This window comes from Rhinatrema bivittatum, chromosome 3 (genome assembly GCF_901001135.1).
Source record: "Rhinatrema bivittatum chromosome 3, aRhiBiv1.1, whole genome shotgun sequence".
NCBI lineage: Eukaryota > Metazoa > Chordata > Amphibia > Gymnophiona > Rhinatrematidae > Rhinatrema > Rhinatrema bivittatum.
The window spans coordinates 302,212,247-302,233,709 of NC_042617.1; the positions used below are offsets into that span (position 1 = coordinate 302,212,247).

Below are 21,463 nucleotides of genomic sequence, written 5' to 3' on the forward strand. Positions count from 1 at the left end.
TAACCTTTAGGTGGAAGTTATTTTGCCTGCAAGTTCAGGGCCTGCTCACGGGCGGCGCGGCCTTGAGTCAGCGAGAGTTTTGTGAAGTATTTACTTTTTTCATTTATTTGATGTAGATTCTGCTTTTCGGCACATTCAGGTAACTGTAAGGGATTTTCCTATCTCCAGAGGGCTCACATCTAAGTCTGCACCTAAGGCGATGGGGTGGTTTTAGGGGCAGGGGTGCTCAGACCAGTTCTCAGGGCCTCCCACAGCCAGGCGGGTTTACAGGCTCTCTCTCTAATGAATATGCCCGAGATTTACTTGCATGACCTACCTCCTCCTCATGCTTATTCATTAGCACAATCCTGAAAACCCAACTGGGAGGGACCCGAGAACTGGTTTGAGCACCCCTGATTTAGGGGACAGGAGAAGGACTCGTCACATTATGTAATGGAGCCTACGGGTAATGAGGCTGGGGGAAACCGTGAACCAGAGCCAGATGCACTACACTTGCTCGCTGCCCTCCCCGTCCTGTCACTGCCACCCGCCGCCCTGCTAACAGCCAGGGGAAGAAAGCCTCACAGGGAGAAGGGGGCTTAGGGAGGAGGAACCCCAGACAATACAGATTTCAGTAAAGCATTCCAGTTTCAGGAAAAAGAAAAAAAAAAAAAAACCCAAAATACAACGATGACTTTGGGGAAATAACCAGAAGAGAGAGCTGAGAAATGATCCACAGCAAGCTGTCTGCAGCACTCTTATCAGTGAAAGAGTGATTTCACACCCTTTCTGCTCCGTTTTGCCATTCCTTTCATAACAGGAACATGTTGCAAAAGTCCCTTACTTGACATCAGTGCTACAGCTGATGTCATGAAACGTGCGGAGTCTGTGGCAAGTTAGAAACTTCTGCGGCCACTTCTGAAATTCTGTGGCACATTTGCATATTAGACCATGTGCATTTTATTTTACTTCATGAAGTCTTTCTCCAACCTCTCTTATGTGTCTGGATGTTATTTTATTTTTCTCAGGGGTTGTTTTTTTTTTTTCTTTATCTGTGGGGAAGCGGGATCAGAAATTACAGGAGAAAAAGGAAAAGACGAGATCACAGAGAAAAGGGGAAGAAAGGACAGAGCGGAGAAGGGAGGGAAGAGAAAAAACATTGCTTCTTTCACTCCCTCTTTCCACACGGTGCAGATCCCTTCTCTCTCTCTCTGCCCCCACGACCCCAATGTGCTAATCCAGCTCTTACAAACACTCACCACTTGCTCCCTATCCCTTCTCATAGCTGCCAGCCTGTGCCAACTCCCTCTCATTCTCCCAGTCCCTCTAGTGCTGATTTCCTTCTCATTTTTTCCCAGCCAGTTGCCTCCTCGCCTCCTCCTGTACTCCCCCACTCCCCTCCAATGTCAAACTGGGAGGATGAAGCAGGAAAAGCTGGTGCTTTGGGTCACACGACTCGTCCCTTGCTGCCTTGGGCCTAGATAAGGCAACTGTAGTGTGGAGGGGCTCATGCCACGAATCAGGACTCAGGCAGCAGAGGAGACTGCACTCTTAAGGCACTACTGTTCTCATCTTCTTGCTCATCTGGTCCAACACAGGGTGGGAGAAAGGGTGAAGACTAGGACCAGAGAAATGGAGGTCCCCTGGCCACCCCCTCCCCCCCCCCGATTTTTCGCAACCCCACAGGGACCAGGCAATTATGTGGCAAGGGTCAGATTTTGTGGCCTCTGCCACAGCATCGCCTCATCATAAGGAGCAGGCTGATCCAGTCCTGGGTTTGTTGCATTGCATCTAGAGACCTGGAGCGCCTGCCTATCTTAGACATACTGAGGCCGCTATTCAGAAGTCATTTAGACGGGTAACTGAAGAGTTACCCGTCTAAACGGGACAGCAGCGATATTTGAAGCCATATGTGGCTAAATTCTAGCTGCATAATTCGGGGGCGGGCAGGAGGCATTTCAGGGCGGGCCAGAGTTAGCCGCATAAGTTATGCTACTTATGCAGCCAAGTCTGGTCGCGCTGTAGGGCTGTCCTAAAGTTAGCTGGATAGATCCGGCTAACGTAACTAGCTGCTCCACAGCTCCTAACCCCCCTGACGAGCTGCCCCTTGGGTCCCCAAATACAGCTAACCTGATTTTACTGGGGTGCTTAGAAGGAAGATGATGGGATATACCAGGCCTGCTGTAAGGACTGTCTCATTTCAGTTATATACCGCCCGCTGCTGTGGCTCACATCTTAAAAACATCCATAATTCCCTTGACTCAGTCGATCTCACAACTTCAAGCCTCCTTGGGCTCAATGCAATAAGGTGAGCTCAGCAGAGAGCGCAGGTTTACTCTCAGTTGTGCACACAGTTTTTTGAGTGCAAGCTTTACTCCCAATGAGGCAAGGAGTTTTGGTCACAATAAATAAATAAATAATAATAAATGTGCGCACTGCTTAGTGCCCTTGATTGCCAATCCCATGCTGAGGCATTAACTGTTACCTCCCTCCCAGTGCTGAGAGGTGCACTGGTTTAACTAAGCTTTCTGCATCGGAAGTCTTTTTGTAGGCTTACATTATATTTTTTTGCCTGCACAACAAGCATAAAATGATTTCTGTGCCCAGAGATCCTGTCCAAGAGACCTCCCCACCACTCAAGTTAAAAACCTGTGATCACCTGTGCTGAGTGCACATTAGCATACCATTTGTTCACCGTATTTATATATATATATATATATATATATATATATATATTTTTTTTTTATTAGCGCCGGCGTTAAGAAACAGTGCGCTGGATTGCACTGCACAGTCTTAAGGCAGGACTTATTACATGGGGCTTCCTCGTGACAGCAGTCCCCCATGCTCTGACTCCCAGCAAGGCTCTTTATCTGTGGCAGAGAGACTCCCGCCAGCAGGGCAAACTATTACAGCTTAATGAATTGTAACTCCACTCATTTTCACCTCTTCAAGATAAAACAATGCCCGATTTGGAAGGTCCACTCCTCCTCCTCCTCCTGGGGAGGAGTGTTTGAATTTCACAGCAAGGAAAAACCCAAGGACAAAAGGGAGAAAGTGGGAGAGACTGGAGACTGAACTGAAACCAGCTTTGGAAGATTTAGGGTTTTTCAATTTCTAACTGAAAAAATCAAAGGTTGGATAAAGCAGGCTCTTTCTTCCAGATTCATTTAGCCGTGTGGGCGTAAGCACGCCCAGCTCTCTCTCTCTTGTCCAGCTTTCCAGCGCTCTGCTGATTCTCCAGGACTTTTGGCCCGTGTTTTCCACATTTGCAACGAGTCTTCAGCAAAATCAGCAGAAGTGCCACCCCCTCCCCAATCTCCAGCAGAGTCTGAAAGTCCTTGCAGAATGTGTCTGTACGGTACGGCTGCGCCTTCTTTCTTCCAGACCCTGCTACTCACTTCCCCTACTGGTACTGATCCTCTGCGCTTGACCCAGGCTTTCTTGGCTTCCCATATCATTTCTGTCCCCAGCATGTCCACTGGAAGACGCTTCCAGAAGTCCACCAGTCCATCTCTCTCTCCTCTCCTCTAGGGTATTCATGTTTAGGTCTTTTAAGTCTCACCATGCTTATCATCCTTCTCTGGGCTGACTTGCTGGGGGGTTTTCAGTGAGAACCTCTAAGGAGGTACCACTAATAGTACATGGGAAGTGCCAGCACCTCTCTATGACAGTACAGACGGGCAATATTACTTTTTTCCTGCACTTTCAGGGTCTTCATTGTGTGTAAATCTCTCTCATGCATAACTCAATATGGAGATCCTAAAAACCAGACTGGTTAAGGGTGCCTCCAGAAAAGGGTTTGGAAACACTGCTCTACAGGTCTCTGGTGAGCTCCCCACCTTGAGAACCACATCTACAGAGGGCCACTGTCCGAGAACGGTCAAGTCAAAGGAAGGCCACCAAAATGATGCATGACCTGGGTTTCACCTTGGCTTCTTAGCCGAGCTGATTTGATTGTTTACGGATCTCATTTCTGGCTACAAGCCATGAGCTGGGAATGGTTGCTTCTTGTCCTTGCGGCTGAGACTAAGAGCCCTGTGGGGTTAATGCCCTGCCACCGGACCTCCCTGAACCCATACATAGAGACACTGATGGAGCTAAGGATCTGCTCTCTAGAAGAAAGGGGAGTGTATATAGGCCTTGAGCCTGAATGTGTATTTCCTGATTCTGCTGGCAACATATTCCACAACCATGTGCTTTGGCAAAGCTCATTACCGGAAGATGGCAACACCCCAGAGACGGTACCTGATTGGACTATAAAGCAACGTTCATAATTGGATATTAGAAGAAATTAATACACCCAGGATGTGCATCAATGTATTTCTATTGGACAGTGCAAAAAGTTTAAAAACTCCAGCCGAAGAGCTCCGCATCTGAGAAGCAAGCTGATGCCCAGTTGCCACTGACCTGCGCCTCCAGAGAAACAACGACTTCCTCTTTCCTTGTTCCTCTTTTTTAATTGTCTATATTGTCTTTGTATTGCTATCAATAAATTTGCCTTTTAGATCATAAAGCTGTCTGAAGGTGCTTCCCGAATACCCGCAGAAAACAGGAGATATGAGACAGACATCTCAATATCCTGCAGGCTTCAGTAACGCACCAGAAGGAAGCATTTTCCATAGCCTGACAAGTTTGAGAAGGGGGTCAACATCTAAGCTGAAGGCAGGGAAGCTCAAAGGTAGAGGACACATAGAATGGACTGCCAATAGAGGTGGGGGGAGCCAGACATCAAGCATGCGTGGGAAAGTCTCAAAGGGAAGAAGGGAGAAGACCACGGAGCAGCAAAACCCGTGACGGCACAGTAGGCAGAAACAAATGGGCAGACTGGGTGGGTCAAGCAGTCCTTATTTGCCCAGATCTTCTATTTTGAGTTAGAAGAGGTTTCTGATAACAATCAGCACAGCAGTATCCAAAATCTACTTACGTCAGTAAAGGCGGACGTGGACAAGTAAAAGCAAATTCTAACATTCATTTTCTTTCAGGGAAGAAAAAATATAAAAAATGAGAGGAGCAGGAGAGCAAGGGGTCAGATTTTACTTTTATCCCCCGACCAGGGTATTTGGAGCTGGGACCTGGGACATCTGGATTTGGTTCTTCTCATCCACCACTTATCAGGTGGCTTTATGCAAGTCACCTGGGGCCAGTTTCAATTTCTCGGCAAAATGCAGGGCAAAACATTCCAAAATTTCCTGTAAGTCTGTTTGCTTTGCACGGTTTTGAAATAGCACATTAAACTTTTGCCAGAGGATTTAATTTTCAAGAATATCATGAAGCACTCTTTATAGCGATAGTAGCATGCAGCTAAAAACCTGATTTATTAAACTGACTTTCCATTTCATCTGTACTGCTCCTTTAATCTCAAGATCATTCTGAGTGGTGTACAGCTTACACTCAAATACTAGGAATGTGCATTCGGCACTCCATTCGTTTGATTCATTTCAGCAGCACGCTGAAATGAATCTGATGAATGGATAGCGTGTGTGCAGAAACGAATGATGTGCGTGTATGTACTCGGTAGGTACATATATGCACACCATTCGTTTCTGCGCGCACACTACCCATTCGTTAGATATGCGCGTACCACCAAAATGAATCAAAGGAATGGAGCAACTAATGTACCTGCCAAGTGTTTGAGTGTCAAATATAATAAAGTCATAAGAATCTGCCAAAGGGGACAGTGATAGTGGCGGGGTGAAGGTGGAGGTTGGAGGAGTAAAAGGAGGACAATGATAAAACCTGACCTAAACATTTTTACAAGATTTAGTGGCTGCTATCCCTGAGTGCTGACAAGGGGGGGGGGGGGGGGGGGCTCAACTCTTTGTGATGCATCCCAGGCAGTTCTTATTCACCTTTTCTGATGGTAATGCTCTTCCACTCCGGCTCCCCCAGAAGCAGGTAATGATTTAATGACTAAAAAGTGCTGACCAGTTCAATGCTTTCTTGACTTCTGACCACAGAGAAGGCCACCATGGGGCGTCGCAGTTACAAACCGCATGCACCAGACTAGCAGCAGATTTATACTGGCACCTAACTCCAACAAGATGGCACTGCTCCGCAGCTGACAACATAAAACAAATGACTTACACGGGCAGGGTGCCTGTCTATAGGAATATGCCCCACTCTGCTTGCTGATAAATCCACCCCTGCTTGTACCCACCACACCACACAGTCTACCCCTTTTTAACTAGTTTTCAAACTCTACTTTGAGCCGTTCAGCTCACTGCTCACTCCCCTTTTCTCTGGTGATTCCCACTCCAATCCTTCCTCCTTTTTGGCTACAGTAATGATTTGGTATTTATAGAGCTCACACAAACCTACGTAGGACCTCGATAAGTATTCCCACCCAGAGATGTAGGCATAAAATGGTACACACTGACTTGCCTAAAAAGTTGCAGAGCTGGAATGAGCACTCGAGAGCGTCAGATTCCCAACCCTGTGCTCAGATTACTGGATTAAACCTCCTCCTCCCACCTGCACATCCAACTTCAGATTTGGTTTTTAAGTTGGGGGAATAAAGCAATATGCCTGCCAGTCACTCTTTCAAATGTGGGGGGGGCATCTCGAAGTGCTGCTGCCTCCTCTCCCCCCCCCCCCCCCCCGCAGTATCTCTTCAGCAGCTTGTGCTGCATTCAGGATTATTGATACAGGCAGGCAAGCTAGGGGGGGAGGGGTGCACCGAAAGATGGAGACCAGAGGGTCTACCCACGCACTGCCTGGCACTTTCCATGTCTTCCCTCACCCCCCCCCCCCCACATGGGTGTGCATGCATCCTGAGCAGGCCAGGTCTGCCCCAGTGTGAGGGCAGACCACAGAAGCTACACAGTCAGAGCAGGGGGAGGAGGAAGGGAAAAAAAAAAGAGTAGGGTGCAAACTCTATCACGTGCCCAAGCTGCTGTGCTGGCTGCATTCATACTCTGGGTGTGTCAGAGTATGCTACCATCTCCACCCCCCTGAGATCACACTTTGCCATGCTGAACTTCTAATTATGTAACTTGTCTTTATAAGCACCGAGATTTGGGGGATATTAGATGCTCTACCCAGTAAGCACTAAATTATTGTTGTGACTCTTAAGTCAGACTGTTTAGATGTGTCAGGGTTGGCCCTGATGCACAGGTTCCCACTGCTGCAACTTTTGCTGGTTTGGGAGCTCCTGAATTCTAATGGGGACTCTGTGTAAAAAGTCGGCTAAATCTCTATCTTCCTGTGCTTCAGTTTCCCAAACTTGGCAGCACCAGCAGTGAAGCCCGCTGCTAGAGCAGAAAGCTACAGAGAAAGCTGTGGGTCTAAAACTGCAGCACTGGAGAAGAAGCATAGGTGAAGGTGGTCCCTGGCATGTAAAAACCATCTCATCCGTTGCCCGGCGGCCTGGCACTTCTTCCAGTTCATAACTGCAGCTTTCACCATGAGAAGACCTTGCTCAGCAAATCTTACAACCACAGCATGTTGGGAAGATAAAAATCTGATACAAAATCTGAACTTTTTTTTTTTTTTGCAACCAGGAACTTAAAAAACTTCCTTTTTTTTTTTTTTAAGCAAACACCACCGTCGTGGTTTGATGAGAAATATTCTAAGAAAACGTGATACCACCCTGCCTACTCGATGCAGCAATGCTGCCTGCCCCCGAAAAGCATCCCACTTACAAACTCGGTCTCTGTTACGCCGGCCACCCCGCACAAGGATGTGCCAAGCCCTGCATTCTTGGTGCGTGGCCAGCGAGCCCAGTCTCCCCGGCCCGAAAACGTGAGGCGGCAGCAGTTGCAAGTGGTGGCACTACTCCCGCTCGCTGGCTCTCAGGAAGGGGGGGGGGCTCTGCAGGCTCCCTGGAGGCTGGCTCCAGTTTCCAAGCCAGGCGCACCCAGGCTGGTGTTTGCACTGCAGGAGCCAAGTGGAGCCTGCCATCCTCTGTCCCGCCAGGTACTGGCTGTGCAGGGGGAAAGGACTCCACCTCTGCTGAACTGGTTTCAGCCATTGTACCTGGGGAAATAAGGAGAGCCCTGACATTCCTGAGCCTGCGTAAAAAAAAAAGTCTGATAACTTCCTCCTGGCCCAGCAGCAGGAGGTGGCGGAGAGGGAGATCTAGTAAAGGAGGGAAGAACAAGAGGGATGGGGGGGGGAAGGCAAAGCAACCAAAAGGGAAACAGAGGAGAAAGAAGGGGAATGGGAGGATGATGGGAAGGGAAAAAAAGGAGATAAAGGAAGAATGGAGGGAAAGGAAACAATGGGAGGGAATGAGTGGAAAGAGAGAGAAACAACAACAAGTAAAATGGACAATGTTTTAGGAGGCCTCTAACATTTATTAAGCCCTTTCCACCTGAGAGGGAGAGGGAACGTGGAACTGAAAGGAAGTGATAACTACTGGGACACTGTCGAAGGCAGAAAGTTGACACACCCTAGCTAATAAACAAAAAAAAAAAAAGAGGGCCAGCTGACAGCTCCTGCACCATCCTAACCTCAAGGAAACGTCCCCAAAACCCTGCAGATAGAGAGAGAGAGAGAGAGAGAGGAATTCTTTCTAACATCAGGGGCTTTCATTTACTGCAGCTTAGGACAGTGCTAGGACCACAGACCAGAGGGAGCCCGGCTGCAGCACCCCAGCCTGCCTTCTAAGTGTCATCCAAGGTGGAGGGTCCCTCCTACCCCAGACTGCCTGAGCCAGTTAAAGCCCAGTGACAGGCCTGCTCTCTGGCAGGGTGGGCCCTCCACAGCACTGATATTAATGCTCATCCACCGGGACAGGCATGCACGAAAGACATGAAAGCTGAGAAAGGGAGAGACAGTCCAGCAGCACCTCACATCCTACCAGTAAGCAAGATCAGAGCGCTCTGGGAAAGAAGAAGCCGCAGCAATGGGAAGCAGCAATAGCAGCGCTAGTCCACTGCTCTATTTCAGCTCGCCCCCTGCTCTTAGCTCAGTAGGTTCCCCTTTTGTTCTTATTCCCACCCCACCCCCGGCTCCAACCTCTCACAGCAAGAAAGCTGTCCTATGTGACTACTCAGCCAAATATTACCTCCTTAACACCCAGCTACTTCCAAGCTTTATCACGCCACCACCGAAGCTGGGATCGGACAACACATGTGTAGAGCTCAAATACAACCCTCCAACTCCCGGCCCCTCGGCTCATCCCCATGCTTTCGTGCAAAGGAAAAATGGCAACGGGTTAAGATTCCATCTCTCCTGCCCCAAGACCGCAGGACCCCACTTGAATCTCTGATTCAGCTCGCCCGCTGGCAACCAGAGATCCCCTGTGCCTTCCCCAGGAAATTCCTTTACTGTTTTTACCCCACCGCCCTTTCTATGGAGAGTTATTTTCTGATATTACTCCCCAGTCCAGCCTCCTGATCACAACTGCTCCTACTCTAAATCACAGGTGGCAAGATTTTCAGGAAACCTAGGCACCAGTCAAAATATTTGCAAGCCACAGGGGGGGGGGGGAATAGTAATAAAGAGGGGGGGTTTAAACTCATATTGAGCATTGTCTTGTTTTGTCTTCATTTTTTGCTCGCTTCCCTTTATTTTTGTTTGCCTTCTCTTTACGTTCCCCCTCTCCCTCCTCAGCCTCTCGGCTCTCTTTCCTTCTACCTCTCCCCACTGATGCCTTGTTAAAGGCAGAAGTCTCCCTCCCTCTCTCCAGCTTGGTCAGGCAGCAGGCCCCCTAGGGTAACCCGCCACACGGGGACTTTTCCTGCCCCACTAGGAAAACGGGGCAGGAAAAGTCCATTAAACTGCAACCATTTGTACAATATTTTAAAAAGCAACAAACTTCTCCCTCGTCTTTCGTGGCTCCAAAGATCTGCATGCAGCCTACAACCCGGCAGTGAAAAAGTTGGAACATTGCTTTTAATCATCTTAGTGTGCGGATCTTATAGGAAAATTAGTTCTTACCTGTTAATTTTCGTTCCTGTAGTACCACGGATCAGTCCAGACAGTGGGTTGAACCTGCTGGAAAGGAGGCTCAACCCACTGTCTGGACTAATCCGGGTACGTACAGGAATCTTCATTATTTTTACGTGTTTCAGGAATAAAAAAAATGTGCAATAGTTGTGGTACCCATATCTCTTTTTTTTTTTTTTAAACCACTCCTTCTTTCCCCCCCCCCCTCGCCAGCTGCTCTCTTCAGGTGTCTAGGCTGAATGCATGCTTTACATACATCCCCGCGACACTTGCCTGAGGGTCTAATGATATGCTTTTCAGCTCTCCGTGCTATATTCAGGCTTTACAGGTGTCAGCGAAATATCTGCATGGGGGGCTCTGATGAACAGCACAGCGGCTTCCTCCTCTTCGGCTTTATGCAAAAGGCAGGCGCAGCCACACACAAGGCGCTTCCAAAAACTTTAAATAGGAAATGGAATTAAAAAAAAAAAAAAAAGGAACACAGAGAGGGACCTTCATGATTTTACGTTTTCAAAAAGAAACTGCTGGTGCGGCACCTGTAAGGAACCATTTTATTCTATCAAAGTGAGAGCGCCCCTGCCAAGGCTACACTTTAATGAGAAGGAATGGTTTCTGCAGGCACCACTCCATCGGGGAGCAGGTGGGACTGCCCTAAGGATACAGGTCTGTATACTGAGCCCTGCGCACGCATGGTTAAAGAAGCCGGCAGTGTGTGTGAGACCGAGAGTCCTTTCCCAGCCATAAATCCCAGCAGCTGACAGAGGTCTGATGGTCAGTGCAGTTCTAACATGGGGGTCAATAAACCCAAGGGCAATCAATTGTCTGTCAATGGAAAAAGGGGGGGGGGTGGGCGGAAAGAGGAAGAAGAGGTACTACAGGGCTCTAATAAAAGACAAAAAACCTCAAAGTCAGAAGGCAATCAGGAGCCTGTTCTACCCCCTCCTTCCAGCCTCTACCAGTGAACTCTGCTGTATCACTATTACCTGCACAAAGTCACTTCGCAGATTACCGGACCATATTTATCGGACTATAAGACGCACCAGGATATTCAAGTGGGAAAAAAAAATCACCAGGAAAAAAATATTTATGGGTCTAAGACTCTGAAGGAACTGCTTCTCCAGGTGCACTGACAAGAGTCCGGTGCATCCTATAGCTTCGGCAGTCTCCTCTCTCCCCCCCCTGCACACCTCTCCAGTAGCCACAGTGGGGGAAGGAGAAACCATCGGACCCATAAGACACAAGGCAATTTTTCTTTGCGGGCGCCTGCCTCAACTAAGACGGGAACCAGTTTTGAAAAGGTATTAATCTAGGCTGTAAAAAAAAATAAATAATAATAATAATATCATACTTGGGCTAGCTCACTGCTTTGTTGGCAACTGGTTCCATTTCCTACCTGATCTAGTCTTGGTTTTACCTTCAGGGTCTGCGCGGAGATGTAGGTCCTGTTTCCCAGTGGCAGGGACTACACAGTTCCATGCACATGAGGAGGTAAAACCTAGACCGGACCCTCTTTTTTTTTTTCGAAAAATAACTGAACTGCAGATATATACAAAACTAGCTTTGACGAATGGCACTGCTGCTCACAAGTTTCAAACCTGTGTTAATTCAAACCCCCACCTTTTTCAGGCCAATGCAATAAGATGCACGCTGAAAACGGGTGCTCAAGTGTTCCTAACACCCGCGCAGCCACATCCCTGTGCGCCCTGATGCAATATTTAAATGAGAGGCAGCATTAAAAAAAAAAAAGCGCACGCTAAGGGAGAATGTGCGTCTCTGGCGCTGAAAAGAAGTTATTGCATCGGGCAACGGAAACTCAATACCAGCGTCCGTTCCGATCGCACTTCTTTTGGTTATTTTGCTGAGGTGCCGATTTCAGTGCTGCAGTTTATTATATCAGGGCGCCCATTGCTACGGTCATCTAAATCCTGCGGTCATAAGAAACGTGTGCTTCTTTTTGAGCCAATCAATATATATTTATTTTTCACCACTGCAAGCAGTAAAAATCAAGAGCCAGGATAATGTTAAGAAGGAACGCTCATTTATTGCAACAGAGGACCATATTTTGCAAAGTTTCTCATTGGCCCCTTGACTACGAGTTGACTTTACTCCACCTCTGGAGCTGGAGTTAAATTCCCTGTGTTGAAAAAAACAGTGTCTTGGGTGCCCAGCGCTTTCCTGCATCAGGCGGGAATAGTTAATGTCCCTCATCTAAATGGAAATTTGCATGCATTGGGCGCTATCGGGTTTGCGTTTGTTAGGGCACCCGTTTTGGACGCGCTAATCTCCTTAACGCACCGGGCGCTAGACCTGTGTGCCCAAAATACGCATAAACCTGTGCGCTAGGCTGGGCACACTTTATTGCATCGGCCCATTTGTGTCTTAAATCACCGTTGCTTGCATGCCATGCCAAGGGCATGATCACTGTGAAGGGACAGGGGAGGGGAGGTCCTCGGAGTTAAGATCCCCAGGCTGATGCGGTTAGTGTGGAGAGAGCACACGTGAAGGTGGTCCCTGGCATACAAAATCATCTCGTTCACTGCCCAGTGGCCTGGCAGTTCTTCCAACTCATGACCTCACACAGCAAGCTCAGACCGTGCACCTTAGGAAAATTCGCCATACAACCTAATGCTCAGTTACTACAGATACCGAAGCCTAGGAGTCATCTGAGCCTCAGCGGGCCGCATGCAATACACCAACATCTTTTCTTTCCCTGAAATTTCAGCTGCACTAGATTCTGCAACGGACCTCAAACATCTGTGGTGTAAAAAAGAACCGTAACCAAGGTGTCTTAATAAGCCACATGCACAAATGATGCACAAAAGTTATTTTCCTTGTTTTGTTTTTTTTCAGAGCAAAGGGGATGTTAGGAGGTATCACAGTATAAGGTCGAAGTAGGAGACCCAGCAGTAGGGAAAATCATGGAGAGTGCATGGGCAAAGCCCAATGGCCCCCTCCCTTTCCATTGTTCACCACTGCAGTGGTTGGTGGCTCCAAGTTGCCCAAGAGGAACAAGCTAGGCAGCTGACTGCACCACCCGGCTGCAGGTGGTGGAGAGAGTTGGACCTGGGAGTACCATAACCCCGAGGGGTGGGGGGAGAGAAGGGAAGAGCACAGTGGCCAGGCAGGGAAGGAAGAAAGCAAATGTGGTTGGTAGGGGGATATTGGAAGTGGAGGGAAGGTGGGAAAGGCTGAAGGCTCCTGGGCAGTCACTACCAGCGGCGTGGACGGTGTCCCACGATTCCCTGGGAAAGCAGCAGATTATTCAACAGAAGACGGATTTTCCATCCTTCGCGAGAGAAGTGAAATGGAAAGTTAACCAGGGGGGTCCTGCGCATGGAACAGCTTTCTGGCAGCCGTGGGGGAAGAGGGGGCTCCAAAAATGGTGCTGGAGTTAAGTAAACATGGGACGATATCACAAAAGATCCTTAGCTGTGGGGGAAGCAAAGAGTAAAGCTGGAGATCATTTGGTCTGTGATGCTGCAGCAGGGACCGGTCAGGCCGCTGTGGTCTTCGGCGATCATCCTATCTTCTGTCCTGTTACTAGTCTGTGCCTAACAGCAGCAGACAGGTCAACAGCTAAAAGCTTCAAAGAGGGAAATTTAGATTCTCTGCAGGTCTGCAATACTGTTTATTGGTCAGCCATAAGAGTCAGCCAAAAAGATGTACACAAGGTTTCCAGATCACAGAGGCACCATAGCATGGCCAGCTCATGGCTAACTTTGAAACACTGTGTGTCCAAAAGCTGCCTGGAAAATGTAAAGGGGAACGTGGGATGTGATTATACAGCCTGAAATGCACTGGGTTGGATAAACATCTTTTGCACGATAATTTTGTGCACTAACAGCTCCCTTCCCCATTTTTTTTTTTTTAAATAACAAATTGGGGATCTTCTACGCAAATGCAAGCCAGCTGGCCACCTCACCCTGTTCCTCAGTCTATTCTGAGGCACACAGAAATTCATTACAATGGGGTCTCTTCCTTTCTTTAACTACCTGGGGCCTTGCAGTGACTGATGTGCCCTCTCAGGCTCTCTCTCTCTCTTTCTTCCCACCCCCCACCCCCCCATGCCCTGGGACACCGTAACAAGTAAAGTCCACCTGCCAGGCACCCCCTGCCCCCTCCCGAACCTGCAATGCAAATCTCTCCCCCAATCTCCATGAAATGAATGGTGGGGGGGGAACCCTGGCACACAAGAGGCCCTCCAGAAGCCTTCTTATCAGATCTGAAGCCTGCTGGTAAATTAGCATAAGAATTCTGAGCCCTCATCAGGGGAGTCAGTTATCAAGGCCCTGCCATTTCCTGCACAAGATCCCCTTACAGGCTCAATAAGCCTTTTTAATAGCTTCTGTATACAACCAAACAATCACTTTGGAGGGGGGCGGGGGGCAAAGCAGGGAATGAAAGATTTGGTTTGGTTTTATTTTTTAATGTAATCTTCCTTGGGGGTGGATATTACGTGGCACACCTGGGAATTTCAGGATCACAATAGGCCAGCGGAGTGCCAAGAGAGAGAGCTGGGGAATGCATGAGCAGCTGGGCTTGAGGGGCAGCACCCGAGCAGCAGGAAGAGGCAACGCTAGAGAGCGGGCAACTGAACAAGCCCCGGTCCGCCCACCTCTTGCCCCCCAGGTCCATCAGCTATTTTCTGCGTTTGTGGTTTAGCGGCAGGGCAGCAATTTATGCTCACGCACGACACCCAAGCAGTAGTGCGGTTGCTGTGTTCATCCACAGAAACAAAAGGGGGGGTTGAAAAACAACCCACAAGCGACACTTTTGCTCTGGCCTAGCTCAATGCATTTCTCTCACTAGCTCTGGAAAGTTTGATCCCATACTCCCCCCGTCAGTTCGGCGCTAGTGACAAATCAGTGTGTCAGTCTAACTGAAGCTTGATTCTTGATCTTTATTTCCACCTCTTTTAGCCACACACAGAAGGTGGCTACGCTTGGCACTGCATTTCCATTTTGCTATAAAATGAAAGACACATACACAAACACGCAGGAGTAGGCACTCTAGCAAAGCTGGAGCAAATGACACACACAGACAAGATAGGTGAGCTTATTAAGTGATACAGCAGCCAGCTAGAGCCAGATCCCATACGAAAAGACACTTGCAAAGAGAGAGAGAGAGAGACTCGGTGGTTATCACCACAGACACAGACATGTACAGGGAAATACTTTTAACTGGCTGGATCTGAAAAATGATACGTGAGAATAGGGTTGGTCCAAGTTATGCCTCTAAACTGCCAATGTATTATTTATTGTATTTTAGATTATTGATGTATTTGATTGTCTTGTTTATTGCAAACCACTTTGGGTGGAACCTTGGTTCAAAGAAGACGGTCTCTAAGCGTAATATAGCATAACAGGAAAAGTGAAAAAGCCAAAAGATCAGTTTGTTCACCTAGTTCAGAAATGATGCAGCTCCTGCCCGAGGTTTTCAATTCCTGGCAGGAAAAAAAAATGTATGCAAACACATGTTGCAGGGGGGGAGAGCTTTGCAGGACTTATGCTTGACCTGTAAACTTAGCACTTTCCGGTAACAGGTCTCACACTGCTTTTTTTGTGGTAGCTTTAGTTTGCAGCAATGTTTTGGTTTTTTTTTTTGGCATGTGGAGATTCCCACCCACCTTTCCAGAAGTTGCATGAAATTAAATCCTTGGAAGACTGACGCAGGATTACTGACCGACCTGCGGGATTTCTGCATTTTTTTTCTTTTTCGCCCTACTGTTATCCAAAAGCATTAGGGCAGCCCCCTGCATGAATGCTGCTGGAATTCTCTCTGTCCTACCTTAGATCCGCCACCGTACCAACCTGCCTGCTTCTTGGTTCTGTCCTGCATCAATGAAATAGATGCTTAGAGCCATGTTAATAAAGCTACCTATGATAAAAAAAAAACAACTTAGGAGAACAAGAATGATGACTTCTTGTGCGCCGGGTCAAAAACGTGCTTCACTGCTTTATCACAAGTCACGTCTGCACTGGGGGCTATGAGATCCACAAGAGTTCCCCTTCTCTCGTCTGCTCTCCTCCACTCCAGTCTGCCATGAACACCACCCCCTGCCCACCTCCACCAGGTCCGTTTTTTCCAGAAGACTTGCAAGAATTATGCATGCGACATGTGCAGAAACCTCCTTCCAAGAGCAAGTTACTTTTTCCATGCTTTGTCCGTCCTTAAAAACCAAGCCCAGACTGGGGAGGCCCGGAGGCTTTAGTGCCCAGGCTCCTTGCCTCCCTCGTTTTACTTCCTGCAGTTCCAGTCTTTGGGGAAAATAAGCAAAAAAGCACCTGTACGGCATCCACAGCCCTGCCCCTTATCCTTCTAAAATACTGCCTTTCCCCCAAGCACAGGCCGGCTTTTCTCTGGGATGTTTTCGTAACCGAACGGCATTCAGACCAAGCCGGGCTCTGGGAGTGACCAGCACACGCTGCTTCACTTAAAATTCATAGCAGTATCGCCTTAGGAATTAAAGGGGGAAAAAAAAAAGGTCACCACGCAGGAAGAGGAAGGTCTTATCAATTTGTAGCATTTTAATGCCCGACTGTACGACCTAAATTGGAAAGCTACTTCTAAATATGCTCAGAATCACCTAGGACAGGCTGAGCCCGTCCCCGCTTTACCACTGCCCCTCTCTTTTAAACTCTCTTCCCCCCCCAATCCCCAATATTTTCACGGGCCTGTACTTTCTGCCCTTCTGACGGCCACTGGAACCGCGAGTCCAGATGTCATAGGGCAAAACCAGGCATGGCACAGCCCGAATCTCACAGCATGGCCTTTTGGGACCCTGTAGTTGAACTGCTTGGGCACCGCTGCTGTGACTGGATCCTGGGGGCTCTGCCTTGCATGGAACACAAGTGTTCGGAGGATGATAACTGGGGACAAAAACACGACTTTGAAAATCTGCAAACAGATTCCGCGTTTCATGCACAGAATGCGCATAGATCATCGCAGAGCTGCAAGGATGTGAACAGTAAGCCAGAGGATTTCTGGCACTGGAACAGGAATGAAACCTGGTGGACAAGAGTCGCACCTGCTGTCATAGTCCATGTTTCTATGCACAAGCGTAAACTGATTTGGGCCCAAGTAATGATTTTCTCAGCAGGGGGTGGTGATAAGGAGCACCACCAAACCAGAGGACTACTGTTATGCTCACACCCCAGCTCCAGGCTGGAAAACCAGAAGGCCGATGGCAATTTCTTCCTCCCCTCCCTCACCCTTCTGATACTTAGCTTTTCAAATGAAAAAAAAAAAAAAGGAAATGCCAGGTTTCTGTGGTCGTGTGATGTCACCACCATCAGAAACACTGGGTCATTTCCTGCCAAGCATGTGCCCCCCTCCCTTTAGCTATGGAAAGTATCTAATTGTTGACGCTCAGGATTAAGTCACTGTCTTGATCAACTGTGGAATCCGGCTGTCAAATGCACAGTGGTGACTCTGTGTGTGAGAAAGCAAATAGGTAAGTGAACATGAGTGTGTGTGTGTGAGTGCGTCTGTGTGAGAAAGCAAACAGGTAAGTAAACGTGAGTGTGTGTGAGTGCATGTGTGCGAGAAAGCAAATAGGTAAGTGAACGTGTGTGAGTGCATGTGTGTGAGAAAGCAAACAGGTAAGTGAACATGAGTGTGTGTGTGAGTGCATGTGTGTGAGAAAGCAAACAGGTAACTAAACGTGAGTATGTGTGTGTGAGTGCATGTGTGTGAGAAAGCAAACAGGTAAGTAAATGGGAGTGTGTGTGTGTGTGTGCAAGAAAGCAAACAGGTAAGTGAACATGCTTATGTGTGAGTGCGTGTGTGTGTGTGTGAGAAAGCAAATAGGTAAGTGAACCTGCGTGTGTGTGACTATAGGTGCGAGTGCGGTGGTACCAGAGCAAACATTGGTAGATGCATCCTCCTTAAAAAATAATTCAGTTACAGACCTGGTTAGTCTGAAAGAAGACCAGAGAGCCCGCCTTTTTCTAACTGCCTAAAAGCTTGCTTCAGGGGCTCAGTGGTCCTGCTGGGCACCACCATCTGGAGGGAGCTGGGTGACATTCCCAGCACAGGCCTTTCACTTCCTGGGTCAGCCAAGGCTGGGGATGTTTGGCCTGGCCACTAGATTTTGGGCCTACGATTGCAAAGCTCCCGTAAGCCCCAGCCAAAGACTATCATGGTAACAAGTGGAGCAAGTGAGCTGGGAGGAGATATAAAATAAAGGGGAAAAAAAAAATCAATGGGGAGTTATGAATGAAGGCTCGTGGCACCAGATCCCTGGGTTCCTATAGAGCTGGACTGGGAGGAGACTGCCGAGCCTCCCCAAAATCGCCTGCTCTGAAAAGAGGAAGGGAGTGGACAGTGGAGTGCCTCAGGGATCTGTATTGGGACCCTTACTGTTCAATATATTTATAAATGATCTGGAAAGAAATACGACGAGTGAGATAATCAAATTTGCAGATGACACAAAATTGTGCAGAGTAGTTAAATCACAAGCAGATTGTGATAAATTGCAGGAAGACCTTGTGAGACTGGAAAATTGGGCATCCAAATGGCAGATGAAATTTAATGTGGAAAAGTGCAAGGTGATGCATATAGGGAAAAATAACCCATGCTATAATTACACGATGTTGGGTTCCATATTAGGTGCTACAACCCAAGAAAGAGATCTAGGTGTCATAGTGGATAACACATTGAAATCGTCGGTTCAGTGTGCTGCGGCAGTCAAAAAAGCAAACAGAATGTTGGGAATTATTAGAAAAGGAATGATGAATAAAACGGAAAATGTCATAATGCCTCTGTATCGCTCCATGGTGAGACCGCACCTTGAATACTGTGTACAATTCTGGTCGCCGCATCTCAAAAAAGATATAATTGCGATGGAGAAGGTACAGAGAAGGGCTACCAAAATGATAAGGGGAATGGAACAACTCCCCTATGAGGAAAGACTAAAGAGATTAGGACTTTTCAGCTTGGAGAAGAGACGACTGAGGGGGGATATGATAGAGGTGTTTAAAATCATGAGAGGTCTAGAACGGGTAGATGTGAATCGGTTATTTACTCTTTCAGATAGTAGAAGGACTAGGGGACACTCCATGAAGTTAGCATGGGGCACATTTAAAACTAATCGGAGAAAGTTCTTTTTTACTCAACGCACAATTAAACTCTGGAATTTGTTGCCAGAGAATGTGGTTCGTGCAGGTAGTATAGCTGTGTTTAAAAAAGGATTGGATAAGTTCTTGGAGGAGAAGTCCATTACCTGCTATTAGGTTCACTTAGAGAATAGCCACTGCCATTAGCAATGGTTACATGGAATAGACTTAGTTTTTGGGTACTTGCCAGGTTCTTATGGCCTGGATTGGCCACTGTTGGAAACAGGATGCTGGGCTTGATGGACCCTTGGTCTGACCCAGTATGGCATTTTCTTATATAAATACAGGAAGTGAAGAGATTTGCTCAAAGTAACACTTAAAAAAGTAAAAACCCGAGAGTGATGGAGCTTGTGTACGAACGAACATGAGATCTTTTACAGCCTCTGCAACTCCTTTTACTGGACCAACTTGAGCATTAACCTGAGAAGATGCTATGGGAGCTATTCAGACCACCCAGATCCCTTTTTCAGCTGTGCATGCTCCAATGTGCTCGCTCATAACCAGGGCTAGAAAAATCCTGGGCACTAAAAAACTCGGGCCCTGGCACCCAACGGAAGAGAAACCAGCAGGGCCCTGCCCAGGGAGAGTGAACGGAAGCAGGAAAGAAGGGTCCCTGGAGAGAGGAAGAACGTAAGAGTGCTCAGAGAGGGAAGGGGAGAACAAAAGAAAGCAGAAAGATACAGGAAAAGAAAGTTTAAAAAGAAAGCAAACACTAAACTAAAAATCAGAGAAAACAAGACAAAAAAAACCCCCTCAATACAATAGCAGGCAACCCCCCCCCCCTCCCCCACAAACTCAGGACTGTCTGCAATGCCCTGGTGTGTCCTCTTTACTGAAGTCAGACAAGAACACTAGCTCGCGATTGGTCTGCTCAGAGTCTGATATCACACACGGCCTTCCGTCCAACACTGCCAGCCTGGCCAGCCAGGCTACCCAGGGAGAGCTGCAGCCAGCTCAGGCCACAGCAACATGCCCCATGCAGTCACACGCTGGTTAGCACAAGCCCAATAAAATAGCATTTTAAATTGTAGATTTTTTTTCTTTTTTTGCAAGTTTGTCACTATAGTGCTAATAACCGCGTTAGCCCTGGAGAAAACTGGAGCCTTAGTAGGCTGCATGACCTTCCAGAAGGCCCAAAAGAAGCAACGAAATGCAAGAGTTTTCAAAATCCACATGTCAAGAGGAGAAACCTGAAGAGGAAGCCTGTGGGATGTCAAAAACTATTTCTATGTTTTTTGTTGGTCCTTATAAAAAGGTATCACAACCTACTAATACTTCTCTGGATGCAACACTGCAGACCCTACCTGATCTCCAGCTTTACTCTTTGCTTCCCCCAGTAATACCCAAGGATCCTCTTGTGCCAGTCCCGTACTTCCTCTAATCCTGTCCCCTGCCACCTCCTTTAGAATGTCATGTACAAGCCGCACAGAAAGTGTTATCCATTACGGATACCAGTGTGCCTCTGTCAAATTTTAGTTGGGTCACACCTCAATGAAAAACAAAGCTCTTTGTTTATTGTTGGATTAAGTATAATTGTTCCTATTTCATTGTGCTATTTTAAATGCTTGAAGCTATATATTATTAATTTGTATGTCGCATTAGTTCAGTAGCATAATGAGTTAGAAGTGTAACAAATAAAAAAAAATAAACACCTGAAGATACAACAGAAAAGTCAGAGAATAGATCAACACTTGGGGTATCGCTAATGGAAGAGGAGCACAAGACAGATCATTTCAGACGGCAGTTTTGCCTGTAGAGAGAGCCTGCTAGCCACTGTTGGAGCCATTCAATCCTTTGATTACACTTTTACTGTAGTCATTGCTGAAAGTCAAAATAAAGAAATATGTGAATGTATAGACACACACAGACACACACACACACACAGGAGTTTTCAAAATCGTTTAAAACTATCTAAGTCATCACTCCCATCACTGTGAAACTTTAAAAAAAAAAAAACTAAGGTGCTACTGATCAGAGCCCCATGCAGCCACTGTATTGATATATGTGAAGCATGAATGGAGCACAGACAGCTGACAAACAGATCTTCAGAACCCTTATTTACAGGCATCACACTGATAGACAAAATATGAATACAACATGGACAGCTGAAGAGCAGATCTTCAGAACACCATGCAGGCGTCACACTGATAGACAAACTATGAATGCAGCATGGGCAGCTGAACACCGGACTCAGGGAAGGAGATTTTTCAAATATGATAATAAAAAGTATAAACCTTTTAGTCCCAACACATAAATGCTAAACAATGTTCAAAATATGAGAGCATGTTTCTAAAAATAAATAAATGGAGATCAGGAATAAGACCAAAAGAGCAACCTGACCTAAGAAAGAGGCAAGTTAGTATTCTGAGCAATCTAGCTCGTATTACTACTTAAGTGAGGATTTTGGAGATGGCTGCTTTGATCTCTTTGTTTTGACTTGCCCCCAATGTCAGAAGCACCTTAAGCAGCCATGCCAG

At 47.2% G+C, this 21,463-nt stretch overlaps 1 protein-coding gene across 4 annotated transcripts in view; it reads right to left on the minus strand.

Annotated features, from left to right (window-relative positions):
- Positions 1-21,463, minus strand: part of RARG (retinoic acid receptor gamma) — a 176,764-nt gene that overhangs the window by 37,512 nt on the left and 117,789 nt on the right. The gene's annotated exons all lie outside the window — the stretch shown is intronic.